The sequence below is a fragment of the Schistocerca serialis genome, chromosome 1 (genome assembly GCF_023864345.2).
Source record: "Schistocerca serialis cubense isolate TAMUIC-IGC-003099 chromosome 1, iqSchSeri2.2, whole genome shotgun sequence".
NCBI lineage: Eukaryota > Metazoa > Arthropoda > Insecta > Orthoptera > Acrididae > Schistocerca > Schistocerca serialis.
Window position 1 is genome coordinate 797,686,176 of NC_064638.1, and position 18,728 is coordinate 797,704,903.

Genomic DNA, 18,728 nt, shown 5'->3' on the forward strand with positions numbered 1-18,728 from the left:
GTGGCCGCACCACTAGGAGGGGCAGGGTGGCGTGTCCATCGCCCCCGGTCGCCTTTTGTCTCGGGAAAGATGCACAGTTCTCATTTTGACAGCAGGCCGCGTGGACCTGAGACGTTCTCCGCCCGCTGGCCACCACGGCCACTGATACGGTGGAGTATCGAGCGGAAATCCGTTATCTGCCTTTAAAGGGCACCAACGCTACGACAATCCATGCTTAGTTGGTGGAAGTGTAGTGAATGACAACAACGCATTATCATATCACACAGCGATAAATGTGGCGGAGACACTTCCAGTAAGAGTCAAACGTGTCTCAACGAAGAAGAACAATATGCCAGCGTACCATAGTGTAAGACAAAAGCATAAATGACAGAGCTGTTTCAGGTAGTCCAGATGACTTATTTAGCCAACTAATCACCATGGACAAGTGCTGGATGTGTCACTGTGACCTACAGAGAAACATAGCTCACAAGCAGCGGAAGCATGTAGAGTCACCACCGCCGAAAAAGGCGGAGACCCAACCATCATCGTGCAAGGTGAAGATGAGTATTTTTCGGTACTAACATCTTGGACCTACTGATAACAAACAGACCCGAACTTTTCGACTCTATATGTACAGAACAGGGAATCAGTGATCATAAGGCCGTTGCAGCATCCCTGAATATGGAAGTTAATAGGAATATAAAAAAAGGGAGGAAGGTTTATCTGTTTAGCAAGAGTAATAGAAGGCAGATTTCAGACTACCTAACAGATCAAAACGAACATTTCTGTTCCGACACTGACAATGTTGAGTGTTTATGGAAAAAGTTCAAGGGAATCGTAAAATGCGTTTTAGACAGGTACGTGCCGAGTAAAACTGTGAGGGACGGGAAAAACCCACCGTGGTACAACAACAAAGTTAGGAAACTACTGCGAAAGCAAAGAGAGCTCCACTCCAAGTTTAAACGCAGCCAAAACCTCTCACACAAACAGAAGCTAAACGATGTCAAAGTCAGCGTAAGGAGGGCTATGCGTGAAGCGTTCATTGAATTCGAAAGTGAAATTCTATGTACCGACTTGACAGAAAATCCTAGGAAGTTCTGGTCTTACGTTAAATCAGTAAGTGGCTCGAAACAGCATATCCAGACACTACGGGATGATGATGGCATTGAAACAGAGGATGACACGCGTAAAGCTGAAATACTAAACACCTTTTTCCAAAGCTGTTTCACAGAGGAAGACCGCACTGCAGTTCCTTCTCTAAATCCTCGCACAAACGAAAAAATGGCTGACATCGAAATAAGTGTTCAAGGAATAGAAAAGCAACTGGAATCACTCAATAGAGGAAAGTCCACTGGACCTGACGGGATACCAATTCGATTCTACACAGAGTACGCGAAAGAACTTGCCCCCCTTCTAACAGCCGTGTACCGCAAGTCTCTAGAGGAACGGAGGGTTCCAAATGATTGGAAAAGAGCACAGATAGTCCCAGTCTTCAAGAAGGGTCGTCGAGCAGATGCGCAAAACTATAGACCTATATCTCTTACGTCGATCTCTTGTAGTATTTTAGAACATATTTTTTGCTCGCGTATCATGTCATTTCTGGAAACCCAGAATCTACTATGTAGGAATCAACATGGATTCCGGAAACAGCGATCGTGTGAGACCCAACTCGCCTTATTTGTTCATGAGACCCAGAAAATATTAGATACAGGCTCCCAGGTAGATGCTATTTTTCTTGACTTCCGGAAGGCGTTCGATACAGTTCCGCACTGTCGCATGATAAACAAAGTAAGAGCCTGCGGAATATCAGACCAGCTGTGTGGCTGGATTGAAGAGTTTTTAGCAAACAGAACACAGCATGTTGTTATCAATGGAGAGACGTCTACAGACGTTAAAGTAACCTCTGGCGTGCCACAGGGGAGTGTTATGGGACCATTGCTTTTCACAATATATATAAATGACTTAGTAGATAGTGTCGGAAGTTCCATGCGGCTTTTCGCGGATGATGCTGTAGTATACAGAGAAGTTGCAGCATTAGAAAATTGTAGCGAAATGCAGGAAGATCTGCAGCGGATAGGCACTTGGTGCAGGGAGTGGCAACTGACCCTTAACATAGACAAATGTAATGTACTGCGAATACATAGAAAGAAGGATCCTTTATTGTATGATTATATGATAGCGGAACAAACACTGGTAGCAGTTACTTCTGTAAAATATCTGGGAGTATGCGTGCGGAACGATTTGAAGTGGAATGATCATATAAAATTAATTGTTGGTAAGGCGGGTACCAGGTTGAGATTCATTGGGAGAGTGCTTAGAAGATATAGTCCATCAACAAAGGAGGTGGCTTACAAAACACTCGTTCGACCTATACTTGAGTATTGCTCATCAGTGTGGGATCCGTACCAGATCGGTCTGACGGAGGAGATAGAGAAGATCCAAAGAAGAGCGGCGCGTTTCGTCACAGGGTTATTTGGTAACCGTGATAGCGTTACGGAGATGTTTAATAAACTCAAGTGGCAGACTCTGCAAGAGAGGCGCTCTGCATCGCGGTGTAGCTTGCTCGCCAGGTTTCGAGAGGGTGCGTTTCTGGATGAGGTATCGAATATATTGCTTCCCCCTACTTATACCTCCCGAGGAGATCACGAATGTAAAATTAGAGAGATTAGAGCGCGCACGGAGGCTTTCAGACAGTCGTTCTTCCCGCGAACCATACGCGACTGGAACAGGAAAGGGAGGTAATGACAGTGGCACGTAAAGTGCCCTCCGCCACACACCGTTGGGTGGCTTGCGGAGTATCAATGTAGATGTAGATGTGTGGTTCCAATACTTTATGCTCGTAAGGAGCAAATTTTCACAGCAGCACTCTAACGCAATCTGCTGACGAGGTCACGGGAGGCTGTCAAGACGAAAATTAGCGGGAAGGTGTCCAAAGACGAATTTATGCTCAACGATAATGCCTCAGCTCATTCTGCACAGGTCAGTCACCTACAGATTTTTCTTCACGCCCCGTATTGTCCTGAAATCGTTCCGCGTGACTTCTTCCTCTTTCATCGTATGAAGAAACATTACGTGGCAGGCATTTGCAGAAAGAGAACGAGTTGATATTCGAGGCGCAATGTTTCCTAAAAAGCCGAAATAGAGGCATCTGCAACCAAGGTCTCATCCCAGTCGTCCTTCGTCGGGGAAAATGTTTCACACAGAAGGGTAATAATGTACACAAATACTGAGACTGAGACCATCTTCATGTTTGAGTTTTTCAAGGTGATAATTAAAATTTTATCAGTACCCTGGTACTTCGAGTAACTAAGACTCTTTTATACATACATTTTTTTTAAAAAAGTAGTCACGTCGTCTGCATTTCTTTCAAATTCGGTACGGTGTATAAGGTGAATTTTAATATGTGCGATCTGCAATTGCAAATATAAAACTACAACCAAAGCAGTCCCTGGATGCCAGCGACCCTACAACGTACTGCGCTAAGTCGATTTCATCTAACGTGGAAGTTTTGCCAATTGTTCTTTGAGAAAGAAAAGGGACTTTTCCCATTGATTATGTTACAAAGAGTGGGAAAATTCTATGAAACAACTAAACAAACGAAATGAAAAAAAAAATAAGTGAGAAGAAACCTAGATTTCAGATGAAAAAAATATTATTTTTATAGACAGTACACCTGCCCAGAAACGTGCTTTGGCAAAAGAAAAAATGAATTATCAACGAAATAAGAGTTTTTGGAACTTCCAAGCTATTCTCTATTTTTGACGCACTTCCTCCTCTTGCCACATTTAACCAAATACATGACTGGCGTAGGAACTGGGTGTAACGAACACATTATGAGTGTTGCACACGAATATGTAGGTATTTCGGAATCGCTTTTCCGTGATTGAACATTCTCACTGGAAAAGCTTTGGATAAAATGATATATCTAAAGGGAAACCATATCAATGAAAAGTGCATTTATGACCTTCAAAAGAAAACGTTTCCCGACCTGGCCTGAAATTTTGTTCTTGGTTCTACATTTTTAATACGTTGTCCAACCATTATACATAGAATTTGATAATGAGAAGGCATTAAGTGAGATGTAAATACAGGGCCAATGTTGAAACAAGAGGTGAACAGGGAAACATCGACCATTCCTGAAAACATGAATTGCCTCATAAAATGAGCCTGTACTGCGATATGAAATTTAACTTGCAGTATTGTGCGTCCCGAATCACTTTATAGCATGTGTCAGTGCTCAGGATGCTATAATAAACATAGGGTTCATATCTGAGTTACGTGTTTGATACAACAAAGCAGACGTTTGTGGGACTTCTCCCGTGGGCGGTCTTTGGATTGCGACGCTGTAATCTTGTTAGTAATTGATCACGTTCCACACATGTTGCGTCAGTGAAGTCCTCTTCGACGGCTCTTTCCAATGCCACAAAAAAGAGTATGTAGTTCCAATAAAAAAAAGTAGGAGTCAAAATTACTTGCTATGGTAAGAAAATTCGCCACAGTGTCTTCTATAACTCAGCGAAAACCGCACATCGATATATTTATTTGTTCTGCATGGTTTTGGACTGACCTGCCTTAAGTGTCCTCCTCTGTATGGGACAATTCGCAGCTCTAAAGACCTTAACTTGGTGTTAAATATAAATGCTCCACAATATTTACTGTACTGTTGCAATCTGCGTAAGACGGGCAGAGGCAAATGGGATAAATCTTGATTTTTTTATTTTCCATGAATATTCAAAAGAACTGGAAGCCTTCCACTAATGTTTACTTGAACTTGGTAATTCATAAGAGACTATGACCCAGGTTTTTATGCCCTGAAACGTCACTCCTCTGCGTAAGAACCTGACTGTCATGTGAATAAATGCAATCTAACTTTATTTTTAAGTTTCCTAGTGGTAACATCATTTTTTTACAAAGGTTAACCAAGACAAAACAAATTATAATGCTTACAACAGATTTCACGCAACTACTTATTTTACAGATGCAATTCGCGCGATGCAAATATTTTTGATCTCGGTATCCTACAAATCGCAGAAAACTGGAAAGACGTGAGACATCGTGGTGTCAGAAATTATCTTGCTGTCCCTGTCTTCCCGGCTTGAAAACCAACAGCGTCACAAACTTACCCGTACAGATGAAAACTTAATTAAAGAAAACTCTCTGCTCAAGGCAGCTTATTACCTCAGCGCTTTAAATGCAATTAAAGTGAATGTACTACATTCGAGAACATAATTCTTACGAGAACACATGTGGAGATACGGAACACGTCGAAGATTAATTTCAGCACAAACAGATGAAATGAAAATAAGCTATTAAAGATTCCAAATTATGTTCACACTTATTATAATTTTCAATGATTGAACATAAGGTATCATATTACATATACAAATCCAATTCAATGAATCATGTGTCTTCACATTACCATTCTTACACAATAGGCATAAGGAAATAACCACATATTAGCATTAACGCCTGTAATGCTATCAGATGAGTGTAAGAACAGCTTGAAATTTTTTATGGCTGAAATGAAATTGCATATTGGCCCCACGTGTTCTAAAACGCTGAGTGGAGGACCAAAGACTTGTACTCAGGTGATTCATGTGAAAAGGTTGCAGACGTAATTATGTCAGTACGACGGGAATTAAGACTCTGAACGCGGAATGGTAGATGGAGCTAGACGCATGAGATATTCCATTTCGGAAACTATTGGGGTATTCAATTTTCCGAGACCCTCAGTGTGCAATAGCCCAAGAAGCTTGAAACCCTCTGCCGAAAGTGTGCCGAGAATACCAAATCTCACCATGGTCAGCGCAGTGGCCAAAGGCCTTCACTTCACGACCGAGAGCAGCAGTGTTTGCGTACAGTTGTCAGTGCTGACAGACAAGCAAAGCTGCGTGAAATAATCGTAGAAATCAATGTGGAACATACGAACAACATATTGTTTAGGACACTGTGGCGATTGGCGTTAATGGGCTATGGCAGCAGATGACTGACGGGCATGGCTTTGCTAACAGCATGATATCGCTTGAAGTGCCTCTCCTGGGCTCGTGACCATTTCGGTTGGACTCTAGGCGACTGGAAAACTCTGATCTGGTAAGATGAGTCCCGATTTCAGCTGGTAAGAGCTGATGTTAGGGTCGGAGTATGGCGCAGACCCCACGAATCTAAGGGCCCAAACTGTCAACAAGACACTGTGAAAGCTGGTGGTGGTGGTTCCATAATGGTATGGCCTGCATTTACACTGTGTTTACATGGTTCAAAATGGTTGAAATGGCTCTAAGCACTATGGGGCTTAACATCTAAGGTCATCAGTCCCCTAGACTTAGAACTACTTAAACCAAACTGACCGAAGGATATCACACACAGTCATGCTCGAGGCAGGATTCGAACCTGCGACTGTAGCAGCAGAGTAATTCCGGGCTGAAGCGCATAGATCAGTTCGGCCACAGCGGCCGGCTGTTTACATGGAATGGACTGGATCCTCCGCTCCAACTGAACCGATTATTGACTGGAAATGATTATGTTCCGCTACCTGGAGATCATTTGCATTCATGGATTTCATGTCCACAAACAACGATAGAATTTTTATGGATGACAAAGCGCCATGCCACCGGCCCAAAGTTATTTGCGATTGGTTTGAAAAACATTCTGGGCAATTTGAGCGAATGACGTGGTCACCCAGATCGCTCGACCTGAATCCCATCAAACGCCGATGGGACGTAATTGAGAGGTCAGCTCGTGCACAACCGTGCACCTGCAACACTTTTGCAATGATGCTGTGGTGACACCATGGCTCAGTATTTCTCCTGGGGACTTCCAAAGACTTTCTGAGTCCATGTCACGTCGAGCTGCTGCACTACGACGGGCAAAAGGAGGTCTGATACGATATTAGAAGGTATCCGACGACTTTTGTCACCTCCGTGTAAACTGCAAATTACGCAACGCGAATGCAGTGCAAGCGTGCTAGACGATCGCCGTATCATCACAATCCCGAACAATGCCGGCTGAATACGCCCAGTTCACTATCATAAGACAGGTGTCTATACTACTAGGTGGAATTGCGAAGTCGACATAGCTGCTGCAAGCAGAAGGCAAGAGTGTAGAGGGGAGAACTATCCTGTTGCTTAGTCCCGTCAAAGCTAGGACGTGTTCCTCACGCGTACCTAAGAGTTTCCACCCAGAGATGTCCTACCCCAGCAGGCCTGAGTGGTCGAGCGGTTCTAGGCGCTACAACCTCGCGACCGCTACGGTCGCAGGTTCGAATCCTGCCTCGGGGATGGATGTGTGTGATGTCCTTAGGTTACTTAGGTTAAGTAGTTCTACGTCTAGGAGACTGATGACCTCAGATGTTACGTCCCATAGTGCTTAGAGCCATTTGAACCATTTGAAACTGTGGTTGAGTCAAATACTGGTACCCGTTGGACTTAACTATTTCATTTAAGACGACCGTTCGTAAGTAACGTTACACATTTTTTCTCACCCAGTTTCGGTTGAAAAAATGCAGAATTTGTTGTAAGACATCGTAGAATATTCCCGCTTCCGCCCTTTTAGTTTCATGAAATTTCTATAGGTTCAAATGGCTCTGAGCACTATGGTACTTAACTTCTAAGGTCATCAGTCCCCTAGAACTTAGAACTACTAAAACCTAACTAACCTAAGGACATCACACACATCCATGCCCGAGGCAGGATTCGAACCTGCGACCGTAGCGGTCGCCCGGTTCCAGACTGTAGCGCCTAGAAACGCTCGGCCACCCCGGCCGGCAAATTTCGATAGGTTGCTGCCCTACACGTAGCCTTTAAAATGGCGTCTGTAACGGAGTTGCATTCCAAGCTGAGAGGTGAAATTGGGTTTCTTTTGGCGGAAAACCAGAGCATGGCAGATACGGATAGGCGCTTGCAGAATGTGTATGTAAATCTGGCAGTGAACAAAACTACGGTGAGTCGTTGGGCGAGGCGTCGGTCATCATCGCACCTACATCGCGCAGACCTGTTCGATCTCCCGCATGCCGACTGGTCCCTCACAACTGTGACTCCTGCAATGTTGGAACGAGCGGACACTCTCAAAATGCAAATGAACTTCTTTTTATCCATGGAAAAGTAGAATTATTTAAGTAAAAGAGTAGAGATTAGTGAAAAATTAACATTATAATAATAAACAAATGTCATTCTTCGGTAAACTGTCATAGTTTAATGTATTTTTCTTTAAAATGTGATGCCTGGGATCTGTGATGGAAAATTCTAACTTCTTAATTTTCTTGAGCTCAACACCTCATTCTTTGTGGAAAGACGCTGATGCAGGTTTTTTCAGAAGGACCAAAGGGACAACATGAAGAATTCATTGGAATGGTGGAAGTATCGCTAAGATCTTGAAACAGTTCGTGTCTGTGTGTGTGCGCGCGTGTGTGTGCGTATGCGTGTGCGTGTGCGTATGCGTGTGCGAAAGCGCGCTCTGCGCGCACATATACGCCTGTGTGTGTATTTGTGTGTCTGTGCAGTGCAGTGCAGTGTAGTACAGTGTAGTGTAGTATAGTGCGCATTTATGTGTAGAATGAGCAGTGATCACTGATGTGATCCAAATTCGTAACATAAAAGTATTTTTTTTTATAAATAGAAAACCACTTTGTAATTAAAAAACCACTACACATAAAACATCAACATTCACATCAGAACAAGTTAATTTAGACCTACATGAGATTAATTAGTTAAATTTTAACTACTATTTTCTTTTTAAATTAAGATGACGTGTGTGAAATTACTTTGTAAATGATCTATAGATGAATAAACATCTGCCGGCCGCGGTGGTCTCGCGGTTCTAGGCGCGCAGTCCGGAACCGCGCGACTGCTACGGTCGCATGTTCGAATCCTGCCTCGGGCATGGATGTGTGTGATGTCCTTAGGTTAGTTAGGTTTAAGTAGTTCTAAGTTCTAGTGGACTTATGACCACAGATGTTGAGTCCCATAGTCCTCAGAGCCATTTGAACCATTTGAATAAACATCTAACAAACTAGAGGACGGCTATTTTCTGTGGGTTCAATATACTTGAGTAATGTTTAAGCAGGGGTTCGCAGGACCGTCTTGTAGGCAATCTCCTTTTTATACTGATAACATTTTCGTAGTATTCTACCAAGGAACCGACATCTGGCACTTGTTATACCTGCTATTGAACCTATGTGATTGTTCCATTTCGTTTCCCTACAAATTGTTACACCCAGATATTTGTATGAGTTGACCGATTATAGTTGTGATTCAGCGTTATTACAGTCATGGCTATTGCGTTTCCTCGTTCTGTGAAGTGCACTGTTTTACTTTTTCTGAATAATTAAAACAGGTTTGCACCACTTTGGAATCTTATCAAGCTCCGAATGAACATATGTGCACCCTTTTTTCAGAGGTTTGTTCATTGTAGATAAGTGCATCACCTGCGAAAAGTCTGAGGTTACTATTAATATTCCCTGCAAGTTCATTAATACACATGTACAGCAAAAACCCTAAAACACTTCCCTGAGGCACACCCGAAGTTAACAAGTTTAGGCTTGATACTGAGTCAAATGTTTTTCAGAAGTCAAGAAATACAGCATCTGCGTAACTGCCTTGTACCACGACTTTCGGGATGTAATGTGAGAAAAGTGGAAATTGGGCTTCACATGACCGATGTTTCCGGAATCGATGCTGGTTGAGATGGAAGAGGTCAGTCTCTTCAAGGTACCTCATTACCTCAGAATATGAACTAAGATTCTACGGCAGGTTAATCATTGATAGTGGACGGTAGTTCTGCGGATCACTTCTGCTACATTTCCTGTCGACGGTTGTGACCCGTGCCTTTTTCCAACTCCTGGGCATAATTTGCGTTCGAGGCATCTGTAATCTCTTATGGTTAAAAGACGGGCTAGCTCATCTGCAAATTCTTTATAGAATCTGCTAGGGATTCCATTAGGCCACGATGCTTTGTTCAGTTTTAGCCAATGCAAGTGTTTCTCAACGCCATTGTTGCTCATTGTTGCAGTGTCACAACAATTAAGTACATGTCTAATGCAATGTCGTGTTTATGTTGTTTTCTACATGACGGAACGAAAGGAAGTGATCTGGTGACATCCGGCGATGTGACGAAGCTTATTTCCCTAGAATATCGGAAAACGGAGAGCGAAGGTTAGCATAAATATCCGATGGACAAATCAACAGGAAGAGCGTCATGTAACACCACAAAATACTGAGAAAAGGTTTGACATTGGTGACCTCATCAATGGCACAGTAAACCTAGTTGTTTCTCTTACAATACGCAGTACACAATCGGGTGATTTTAAGCTCAACGCACGTGGCTGCTACGGTCGCAGGTTCGAATCCTGCCTCGGGCATGGATGTGTGTGATGTTCTTAGGTTAGTTGGGTTTACGTAGTCCTAAAGTTTAGGGGACTGATGACCTCAGATGTTAAGTCCCATAGTGCTTAGAGCCATTTTTAAGCTCAATGCTGCCACATATTCTCTAAATACTAACCAGACTAACGTGATGATTTCTTCTTTAATCTCTGATGCTTTTTTGTGAACGATGTGAAGAACATCAGCGTTCCACCCAACTCAGTCGGCCAACTGAACCACTAATATAGAGCACAGACTAGCACACGAACACCGGATGAAGTTTAAAGGATTTTGGTGCAGACGCCTAACTTCTGAGACGGATTAATGACGAAGTCAATGGATATTTCAGTGATGGATAAAGTAATCAACAATGACGGAGGTTTTGAGCTAAGTAATTTTTGTGGCAAGTACCTATGAGACCAAACTGCTGAGGTCATCGGTCGCTAGGCTTACACACTACTTAGTCTAACTTAAACTAACTTACGCTAGTGACAACACACACACCCTTGCCCGAGGGAGGACTCAAACCTCCGACGAGGGGAACAGCGCGAACCGTGGCAAGGCGCCTAAGACCACGCGGCTACCCCGAGCGTCTAGTGAAGTATTTTATGCAGCCTGGACTACAGTTAGCTTAGGTGTCATATGTTATCATATCAGATCGGTGGGGTAATTCCTCAGTAGTAGACATGCATCGAATGATACTCATTTTTGTAGAAGGCTGCCTGACGCTTGTCTAGTTCACAGATTTTTTAGAGCCGAGAGAGCAAGCAAGCTCTATCTACCATGGTATAATTAGAGGACCTGTCGAAATGTTGGAAAAAACTAAACTTGGATAAAAACGCGAAAATCTACAGAATAAAAGAATACCAAATACCTATAGGGACTATGGCTGTGAAGAAGGATGTTAGGTGACGCCTTACCAGTTAAGTCTATTCAATCGAACGCTCCAGTTGCCAGTTATGGTATACTAAGACGACACAAAAGTTATGGGATACCTCAGAATATCGTGTCGGACCTCCTTTTGTCAGGTGAAGTTAACAGAAATATTGAACCATGTTGCCTCCATATTTGCGAAAGTGTTTTAAGTGCAGGATTTTTTTCACGAACTGACCTCCCCATTATGTCTCATAAATGTCCTATAGGATTTATGTCGGGTGATTTGGGTGGCCAAATCATTCTCAGTCGCAAATAAGCGCGGGCCAGTGATATGGCGCATTGTCGTCCATAATTTTTTTTTTTTTTTGGGGGGGGGGGAACGTGAAGTCCATGAATGGCTGTAAATGGTAAATGATCGGTTCATAGGGACCAGAGGATCTAATCCGTTCACTTGGACCAAGGACCCAATCCATTCCATGTAAACACAGTCCACACCATTGTGGAGCCACCACCAGCTTGCACAGTGCCATGTTGACAATTTCGGTCCCTGGCAATGTGGGGTCTGCGCCACATTCGAACCATACCATATGCTCTTACGAAATGAAATAGGGACTCGTCTGATCAAGCTACGATTTCCCAGTCGTCTAGGGTCCAACCATTACGGTCACGAGCAGAGTAAAGGCGCTGCAGGTGATGTCACGTTGGTTGTCCGCTGCCAGAGCCCATTAACGCCAAATTTCGACACACTGTCATAACGGATACGTTCGTCGTACGTCTCATTTTCATTTCTGTGGTTCTTTCACGTATTGTTGCTTGTCTGTTAGCATTGACAATCTACGCAAACGCCGCTGCTCTCGGTCGTCAAATAAAGACCGTCGGCTACCGATATGTCCGTGGTTAGAGGTAATACCTAAAATTTGGTATTCTCGGCACGCTACTGACACTTTGAATCTCGGCATTCTGAATTCCCTAACGATAATCGAAATGTAATGACCCATGCTTCTGGCTCGAACTACCATTCGGCGTTCGAAGTCTGTTAATCCCCGTTGTGTGGCCATAATCACGTCAGTACATGAGCCACCCAAGTGCAGACGACATCTATGCCAATGCGGTCCTCTTTTATATCTTGTGTACGCGACGCTGCCGCCGTCTGGGTATGTGCATATCGCTATGCCTCGACTTTTGTCGCCTCAGCGTAGTTTGAAATTTCCAAGCAGACTAAAATTGTGTGCTGAACGGGGAGCCCTTCGTGGGGAAGTGCTCTGCCGACTGAGGTGTCCCAGTACCCCGTGTCCTGCCTTCCATACGTCACAGAAGTTCTCGTGTGACAATGGATATTAGCTGTGAAGTTTGGAAGGTAGGAGACGGAGTACTGACGAAAGTGAAGTTGTGAGAGGGGAGTGGTGGTAGAGGTCGGGCTTCGTGAATCATGTGGGTTACCTCAGTCGCAGACCACTTACCAGCGAAAAGTAAAGGTCCGAGGTTCGAATCCCCATCCGGCACACAGTTTTAATCCGCCAGCAAATTTTAATCAGCGGACATTGCTGCAGAGAAAAAATTTTGTCTGAATGTTACAGTTTTATTCATATAGCAGGTTTCGACTCAGTTACGTCTCATTCTCGAATGTGTTAATTATTGTCCTCGACATAACCACGTAATACACTAGAGAATTGCCCTTAATTGGGGCGACATCGGTTACGTGAATAAAAAACTAAACTTAACTCCGTCCGAACAGGCCATGAAGGCACAACGGTACCGACCGGCCGCCGTGTCATCCTCAGCCCGGTGCGTCACTGGAGGCGGATACGGAGGGGCATTTGGTCAGCACACCGCTCTCCCGGCCGTATGTCAGTTTACGAGAGTGGAGTCGCTACTTTTCAATCAAGTAGCTCCTCAGTTTACATCACAAGGGCTGAGTGCACCTTGCTTGCTAACATCGCTCGGCAGACTGGATGGTCACCCATCCAAGAGTTAGCCCAGACCAACAGCCCTTAACTTCGGTGATCTGCCGGGAACCGGTGTTACCACTGCGGCAAGGCCGTTGGCTTATGTGAATAAAACTTCAATATATTAGGTAACTGGAGCGTTGCCATTATAGAACAGCTGCGACAGAACTCCGGCACTTAACTGTGGCAACTCCATCACTCTCCCATGAGGAAGACAATTCCAGCAGTTATTTACATTTCTTTCGTCACTGAGAAATGTGTTATATTTTGTTCTGGAATGTCTTCGTTTTGTCGAAAAGTTTCGCAGTTGATTTTAGGAAACATGGTTCAAATAGTTCAAATGGCTCTGAGCACTATGCGACTTAACTCCCGAGGTCATCAGTCGCCTAGAACTTAGAACTAATTAAACCTAACTAACCTAAGGACATCACACACATCCATGCCTGAGGCAGGATTCGAACCTGCGACCGTAGCGGTCGCTCGGTTCCAGACTGTAGCGCCTAGAACCGCACGGCCACTCCGGCCGGCTAGGAAACATGACATGCTACTATTTTCTCTGGGTGATTTGATCGTTATTGTGCTGTATGGCTGCACCATAATTGCAGATGGTCGACGTTTGTTCTTCCTGGATTGCGTGTGGAGCTTGGTTTGTTAGATAACGGCCGACACTCGCTTAGGTCTGGATCTCTGAATACTCTGCCGATTTAGCTGGCAGCAGGGGCATGAGAAAGGGCCACAGTGCGTAGATATACAGTTGTTTTTCAAAGAGATCGGGTTTTGGAAGCAAATTTTTAACGATGATACCCAAAGCAACACAGGGTTCACCTTAGAACTGCAAAATTTCTCTCCCTTTCTCTCTAACGTTAGTCCCGTCTCGTCGGGGTCCTCTTTTTCAGGATTTGGCAAATTATATTTACTGTTTAACTGTGTAGACGGATGCTCTTCCTGACGTCACAGTCGGCATGGTAACCTAAGGGGGGGGGGGGGGGGGAAGGGGGAAGGAAATCGTGTGCGCCATTACCTAAATCGTGTAAATATTGTTGTGTGTGTGAATTTATTTTAACTGTTCGTGTAGCGTGTTCTCTGAGTTGAGATTTCAGAACTAGCGCAGCATTTATCTTAACAAGTGTGGGAAACCGCCTAAAAACCGCACACAGGCTGCCTTTGCGCGGATGCGTTGCGAGTCCTGCTCCTCTCCCTCTCTCGCAAGCTAGCACGTTGTGTGTTGCGGTGTACGAGCAGCTCACTTTATATGTAACTAATACTAAAATTTGTAACAAAGTGAAGCGCAGTGCTTAAAAATGCTGGGATAGAATCCATGGAAAGTAGATTTTAGATCCGTGTACAATCTTACCAGTTTTTTTCCCGATACCACATACGAAAAAATATTGGGGAGATTCCTTTAGTAAGATCACAGCCAGTGACACAACCGTGTCCCGTATTTAATGACCTCATTGTCGACAGGGCATTAAACGAAACTTTATTCCTTTCTGTAAATGTTTTGGAATCTCAGTTTCTTACCGAAATGCCTTCCATTACGTGTGAGGTAACTAACCGTATTTCTTTTGGTGATGAGTGCCTGGGTAAGTTTCTTTAGAAGCCATCGAAGTCCTTATATTACTGATGGATGAGTGTAAGGCTCACCTATCTCAATGATGTCTATAGCGGATATCGTGAATTTCTTTTTTTAAAAAACGGCCAGTCAACATATTCGAAGAAGTTCTGATAGTCGATTGTAGAGCTACAGCTCCTATATCATACTTGGAACCAGTTGTTTCGAACTGAGTTCATTTCTAGATGATTGCGGTGGAAATTTGAGTTCATTAAGTGCAGATGTGGAACTTCCCTCGAAGGTGGTAGTTTGCGCATGAGCAGCCTTCATCTGTGTTGCCTTAAGTTAATAAGAGAAGCACCGACACTGAATAAACGTAGTTAGTCCGTAAATGCGGTTGCTGAGAATTATGAACAATAAACTGTAGAAATACCAGAATGATTTTTACACAGAAAAATCAAATCTAGTAATCACGTATAAGTGCGACGTTCATAAGACTAAGGAAAGAAAAAAAAATTTAAAAATGATTCACTGATGATTACGACACAACAACTTAATTTTTCGTTAACACTTCGTCTAGGAAACAAAGGAAATAGCTTCAGTTTCTTTTCATGCTTCACTGCCAAAGAGAAAAATGTGAGGTTTGATTTCTACCTCGAAAACGTAATTCTGAGCAGTCATTTCTTGCTCTATTCAGCATTCAGTGGGTGGTGTGCGTACACAGACGTCATGTTTGCGTTTAGAGAGACAACAAACGCTTCTATTGTCATGTAGCTTTGACTGCATGTCTGATTCAACTTTTTTTGCAATTCGTAATAATACAAGGAGCTATCAAAGTTTCCTTTCAAAAGCCACACCAACCTCTTGCATAGATGTTGGTGCTTATATACCCGCATCGGAGACGGACTGGGTTGCATATACGCTGCAGCAACGCTTTCAAACGGAAACTTTTTGACTGCTTCTTCTATCTGAAATCATGGGATGATAACACTTCACTTCCGCGTGATGCCTCTTGTGTTTTACTTACATTAGTTCGATTACTTGCTCACTGAATATCCTACACAAACAGCTGCAGATTCGATTCAACAGCTTATTGTAAAAGGAGTTAATCAGTTTTTAATTCCTTAAATGTTTGAACTGTGTTTTACGAGCATTCTGTTTGCACAGGCTGTCTTTTACAGTTTAAAGGGTGTGAAGTATGGCGCACAGTAACTTAAAATTGCAGAGTTTCGTATATAAGACTCTCGGAACACTCCGATGCGTACAAGGAAGATAAATGGCCACTTCATTTATACATCTAGACGTGAATGGAAAATAAAAGATTAAGTATAGGAAAATTGAACCTGTTTAGCTACTTTTATAGCCCCCACTCGTATTTTGTGTTACTTGTTGACTCTATTGCGAAACATTTTGGAGAGCTGAGAAACGCTGAACTGCACTGGCTCGCTTTAATCAGCCACGAACAACATGAAGCTCTACAACACGTCCTCTAGCATCAGCTGAAATAGTGATGCATTTCAAAATGAAAAGATGGCTGCTGAAATACAGAAGGGACAGGAAGGACTTGAAAGCAGACAGCCCACGTCCCGACAACTACTACATGACTGTAAATTCTGGATAAATACTGAGTTACAATTGCCAGCAACAGAGTGAACATGGATAGAACTTTTAGTATAGTAAAGCAACTGTGTTACACTTTCTGATTTACAGATGACAGTGCAGCCGTGAAAGAGACGTCTAAGGACGTTGAAGATCAGTTGAACGCAACGGGTAGTGTCTTGCGTAGAAGTTACAACGTGAATACTACAATTACTACATTACTAGGGTAATGGAATGAAGTCAGATTAGGCGACGTGTGGGAATTAAATCAGAAAATGAAGCCATAAAAGTATTAGACGAGTTTTATTATTTGAGCGGTAAAACAGCTAATGATGGGCGAAGTAGAGAGGATATAAAATAAAGACTGGAAATGGCAAGAAAAGCATTTCTGAAAAATATAAATTTGTTTACATCGAATACAAATTTACATGTGAGGAAATATTTTCGGAAGGTATTTCCTTCAAGTGTAGCCATGTGTGGAAGTGAAACAAAAACCAGAAACAGTTCTGAGAAGAAGAAAATAGGAGCTTTTGAAATGTGACACTGTAGGAGAGTGAAGATTAGATGCGTGTGTTGGACGTTTAATGTGGAGGTGCTGAATCGAAATGGGAAAGAAATAAATTTATGGCATAGTTAGATTAGAAGAAGGAATCGGTTGGCAAGACATTTCGTGAGACGTCAAGGAAGTGTTAGTTTGGTAATGAAGGGAAATACATAGGGTGAGCGGAAGGGGAGGGGGGTGTAAAAAGCTTAGGGCGAGACCAAGGCAAGACTATAATAAGCATGTTCAAATGTATATGGGCTGCAGCAGTTATATAGAGAGGAAGAGTCTTGCACAGGATACAGTAACATGCACAGCTGAATCAAACCAGTATTTGGACTGAAGACCACAGTAACAGCAACTGTGTGTCCACGCTCATGCGCATACATTACGATGGCACACATGTACAGAGAGAGGTAGAAGGCGGTGGAGGGGAGAGCGAGGAAGGGAGGGGGGACTGAGAAAGAGAGGCAGTGAAGTTTATGGAAAGAGACAGAAATATAACGGTGTTTTTGGAAGAGGCATCAGATTGGTAGTTTGAATGCATACGTGATGAGACACGACAAGTGCGTCAGACGTGTGCGTGTAGCGGCGCTGTTGCGAGGCGTCGCGCGGCAGGTGTTGTGGCGCGGCTGTTGCGTTACCTGGACAGGAGAGGCGCTCGGCGAGAACACGGGTGCTGCCGCGGCGCCGCCTCCAGAGCGACTGGGGGCTGGGGGCTGCGATCAATTGCCGGCCGGCCGCCGTGGCGTGGCGTGGCGCGCCTCATCGACCGCCCCCACGGCCGGGCCGCGCCGCCCCCGCCGCCCCCGCACGCAGGCGCGCCCTCTGACGGCCTCTCCTGTCGCCGAGTGCGCCGAAACAATGTAGGGCCGCGCTCTGCTGACCGAGAGCCGGCCGAGCGCCCTCGGGTTGACGAGACGTGACAGCCGGCGAGCGTCAGGGGCGCTACAGTGCCAGACAGCTGGCACTAAGGAGGACACCTCACAGACGGCCTCTTCCGCCTTCTTCTCACTTACAGGGTTTCAAGATCACTGGTCGGGTTTTAACATTCTTAAAGTGGTACCACGCAAGTACACAAAAATTTAAAAGAAAAAAATTTAAAAAACGGTTTTGAAAATTAGTAGTTTTCCACTATTTCAGATTAATCAACATGTTGCCGGTAGCTGATGCGCATAGTGCTAAATTCTAGTAATCGTCGATTCGTTGTTTCGAATCTCCTTGATAGCAACATTATTTCACTTTCAATTAAATTTCATATTTACTAACAAATGGACATGTTAATTAACAAAAATTGAATAAAAAATTTGAATACCATACTATCTTCCTGTTTTAAATTGCTAATCACATGGAATTAAAACTTGATAGACATACAAAACACTTTATTGTCAAATGAGAAATTTATTATATACATCCATCAATAATACTGTACAGTCTCTGAGATGTCAACTTTTTTTATATCCTGTTTAAAATTTCTCGTTTTTGAACCAAACATTCATTTATTCATTTACTTTGAATACTACATTTATCTGCTGTTGGGAATTAAAAATAGATATAATTTTATTTTATTTAAAAAAAAAGCACTCCGTCTTCAGGCCACGAGTGGCCTACCGGGACCATCCGACCGCCGTGTCATCCTCAAGGGAGGATGCGGATAGGAGGGGCGTGGGGTCAGCACACCGATCTCCCGGCCGTTATGACGGTATTCTTGACCGAAGCCGCTACTATTCGGTCGAGTAGCTCCTCAATTGGCATCACGAGGCTGAGTGCACCCCGAAAAATGGCAACAGCGCACGGCGGCTGGATAGTCACCCATCCAAGTGCCAGCCACGCCCAACAGCGCTTAACTTCGGTGATCCCACGGGAACCGGTGTAGCCACTGC

General features: G+C 43.7%; 1 protein-coding gene across 11 annotated transcripts in view; it reads right to left on the bottom strand.

Moving 5' to 3' along the window:
* The window catches only part of LOC126483787 (putative thiamine transporter SLC35F3), a 647,658-nt gene extending 630,072 nt beyond the window's left edge, over nt 1-17,586 (bottom strand). For 10 of the 11 annotated variants that reach the window (XR_007587781.1, XM_050107011.1, XM_050107014.1 and 7 more), the window contains exon 1: nt 17,490-17,586. The gene's annotated coding sequence lies outside the window, so the exon portion shown is untranslated. The remainder of the gene's footprint in view (nt 1-17,489) is intronic. The other variant, XM_050106962.1, reaches the window with a different exon arrangement.
* Nucleotides 17,587-18,728: the final 1,142 nt, after the last annotated feature.